We start from the raw sequence: 4010 nt of genomic DNA on the forward strand, positions 1-4010 counted from the left end.
GCAATGAGCTAAAAACTATATACCAGTTCACTTGAGACTCTTAAGCATCTGAAGCAGGCTTGTGCTCAGGGTGGGCCAACTGCCCTCTTTTACACTGTCTCCTTCATTCTGCTTCTGGCTATTTTGTTCCCTCTGACTGGAGGATCTTAGCAAAGCTTGTCTTACAGGGGTGAATATTTAGTGTAAAAGACTGAGTATTCAAAAAGTTGTCAGGACCAAGCTACTAGAAATCAAGAAAATCATGTGCCCACAGCTTTTGAAATGTCAGCAGGGGACGGCTTGTACAGTGACACTAGTGACAGATTATACATCCTCCCGAGGCTTAGGGACGAATAAGTGCTTTGGCACTGCAAGCATGGTGTAAGTTACCACATTCTGGAACAAAGACAGAGGAAGTTTCCTAAATTACACAGGGGCCTGGTGAGCCATAGCTAGATTTTGCTTCTCATCTTTTGTGATTGCCTAGGAGCCGATGGAGGGGTAGGGATGATTAATGCCAAGCAACTAGCATATTGAGAATGCCAATGGAAGTGCCAGGTTGCCATCCATCCTTTTAGCAAGGGGGGAGATGTTAATGATTGCATTCTCCTTGGTGCTGATCGTGGGCCTCTGCATACTCAAGGGTCATCACTGGCTGTAGTCCTCCAAGGGCTGGCAGTGCCTCAACTATTGGCAGTCATTCAACAGGGAGCAGAGAATGGTAGTAATATACTGGCTGTAGTCCTCCAAGGGCGGATGGCATAGTCATTCAATGAGATTTTTTTTAAAAAATGAGAAATGACAAATAGCCCAACTTCATGTCAAAAGTTTGTTACTATTGCTTTAAAGAGAACTAAAACATTGTTTCCTCTTGCTTTTATTATTCACTATGTAGATTATGCTTTCTACAAATAATACAGAGCTAAAAGAACTATTTACACAAAAACTAGACTAATCCTCTAGATTTGTATTGCTCATTTAAAAATTATTTTTCTATTCAATACTGCAGATGATGTACCACTGGCTTTTGCTAATTTATGCCTCTGGAAAGTAATACAAACTGGCAATGTTTCTGCCCACACCACTTAGCCTTTTCAAGAATTTTGCCAACCTGCTGAAATGACATAGGCGTTCCATATAACCCTCAAGACCAGTCCTTTACAGACAGAGGCAATGGACAACTTTCACATTATTTAAAAATAAAGTGGTGGGGATGGGGTAGTATTGCTACTCCTCAGAATAATTTAGTTTGTTTTGTATACCTTGTTGTTGTTGTTGTTTCGTAAATTGGGCAGTGATGTCCTCTCTGCTGCCGGATGTTTTGGGGCAGCTTTGGTTCTGTAGAATGAGCCCATTCCCATGCTCCGGCAGATAGATCCCAGGTGGTTAGATGTTAAGATAGGAGGACAACTCAAAGCCCTGGGTCGTTAGTCAGCCCCTTGGCTCTCCTGTGCCTGTAACACCAGAGTGAGCTCTCCAGCACTGCCCAATGCTTCAGACTGAAAGGGGTAGGTTCAGCTTTCCTGCTCTCATGTCCTTCGGACCAGCTCATCCATGCCTCTAACTCTGGGGCCACCTCTAGTGCACTACCCAGGAGAAGTGCAGAGCCTGGTGTCCTGAGTTCTGCAGCCAGTGAAGGGTGGGGCCAGCTCTCCTACTCTCATGACCTCAGGGCCATTTCTCCCTCCTGCTAAAGGCTGGCAGGGGCAAAGGGGAGGGGATATCTCCATCACCCAAGGCACCCCTGGCTGAATAGGGGCAGGGCCATCTCTCCCACACTCACACCCTCTGGGCTGGCTCACTGTCTCACCTGCCATCAGGGTCAGCTCTACTGTGCTGCCCAGGCTAGGGGCAGGCCCAGCTCTCCAGAGGGTGGTAGCTGGCGAGGGGCAGAACCAGTTCAGCACAGTGACTCAGGTGGCAGTCCAGACCAGGGACATCTGCATGGCCTTTGATGGAACATGGGCCTCAGAAATCAACACAGAACCTGGCCCAGACATGACCCTGGCAGTAGCATGTGTCCATATGTCTCCATGGCCTGAGGAGGCAGCACAGCCCAGACCATGGATATCTGTTTGACCTTTGATGGTAACTCAGGCCACAGATATCCGCACAGATCCCAGCCGCAGCAGGAACACAGACATAGTCATGGCCTTTGGCAACAGCCCAGGTCAGGACTTCAGCACGTCCTCTTCATAGCTGCCTACTCCTCACTGCAGCTGTGTCTCCAACTCCACCTTTCTCCACAGTGTACAAGTCCCCCGGCTTCGCTTCCTCTCCCATCTTCCCACCACCTGCTCCATCTTTCCCAGCTCTCCCTCACATGTTGGTCCATTATAAAGGTGCCCACAACAGGAGCTTGGGTGTCCTCTTTTCAGCCTCTCTGGGAAGGCAGGTCTGGGCAGGCATTTGGGAGTCTTTCTCTGCCTGCCCCAGGACGGCGTGGCTGTAGCATGTGCTTGGGTGTCTCCAACTAATGAGGTTTATAGTGGAGTTACTTCCAGGAATATGCTTGGGTGAGGGGTGACTTCAGGAGCAGAAGTCACCCAAACACAGCTGCTTCACCAGAGCTTGCCCCGGCATGAGTGACAGCTCACAAACCTGGGAACCTGGGGCACCCTGCACAGCATGGAGGCAGGCCATGAAGCTTGAGGGTACCCGTTCCCGGTGCCTGAGTTGGTGTAAACATCTTGCAGGCAGCTTGACTGCATTCTGGATTTTTTCCAGGCAGCTGGTCTGGCATCAGTCTCCTTTGCAGCTTGCTTTGAGGGTCTTCTTTGAAATTTTTACTGCTTACCTTGAATCTGGTTGGTTTCAGGGACTCCCAAGAAGCTATATTGAGTTCTTTGCCTTCCTGCCTTTGGAACTCCCTGCAGGGTGGAAATGTTTCTATGTTACAGAAGCTGTTATACAACACTGCACTCATTTCTTTTTTTCTTCCCTTACTCCACAATGATTCCTGGGCCTTGGACAGGGTGACTATAGATGTCCAGCCATGCCTAAGAAATAGGCCACCATGTCACTGTAACAGATACTTGTCCTTATTGGGAACAAGGAAAAGATTATTGTTCTAAATGCTGCCATTTTGTTTTCAAACTCTATTTAATCATAGAGAAAAACTAAGTTCAAGGTCGGAGGCCCTACAGGAGCTGGGGACTTCCCAATAGCTGAACAGCTTCTATTGTAAGGAGACATCTGTCTCTGTCAAGTCATCTAAGAGACTTCATCTGGCTGGCAGGGTTAAACTAAGTTCATGTTCCCAGGTCCAGGGCCCAACTCCTATCCTGACTGATGGAAGAATATAACAATAACGTGGCACAAATGTTTCTAGTCTGCAGGCTTAAATATTCTGTGAGATCCTGGCTCCTTGTTGCTAAAGAGTTCCGAGTCTGGTCTGCAGCCCTGAGCGACCAGGAGAAGCTTGATGACAATCTCTGTCAAATGCATTCACCTGGAATGTGAGTTATGTTAGACTTAAGTGAATACCATAACTCTATGCTCTGGGATTTCAGGCATGCACCCCATACCTGGTTGATACAGTGCGGCAGATGGAACTGGTGCTTTATGCATGGAGATGAGCAGTCTTTAGCCACAGCCCTGAGAGGTGTTTGGAATGGTAGGGTGTCAGTGTGTTCTGGGGATCTGCTGACCACACCCTGAACGTGCTCAACGCTACTGAACTGGACACTAGAAATACAACTAAAATGTGTCTTCTCTTTGCATTTTGAGACAGAATCTCACAGAGCCCAGGCTAGCTCTGAAGTGGATAGTAGCCAAGGATGTCCTTGAAGTTCTGACTGTTCTGTCCTCCACACTGGAGCCTTTTGATCATGTCCTCACATTTCTGGTCAGTGGCATCTTGGTGGCTTTGAGTAAGCACACCCCTGGAATGTGGAAATACCAGGAAGTAGAGCCTTTTTCTTCCTCCTCCCTGGGGAATCACTTGTTCAGAAATTACCATATGTTTTGGTCGGTGTTCTACTACACTGTGGAGACACCATTGCCACGCTAACAGGAAACAACTTCATTTA

Source organism: Mus caroli, unplaced genomic scaffold, assembly GCF_900094665.2.
Source record: "Mus caroli unplaced genomic scaffold, CAROLI_EIJ_v1.1 scaffold_7531_1, whole genome shotgun sequence".
Classification (NCBI taxonomy): domain Eukaryota; kingdom Metazoa; phylum Chordata; class Mammalia; order Rodentia; family Muridae; genus Mus; species Mus caroli.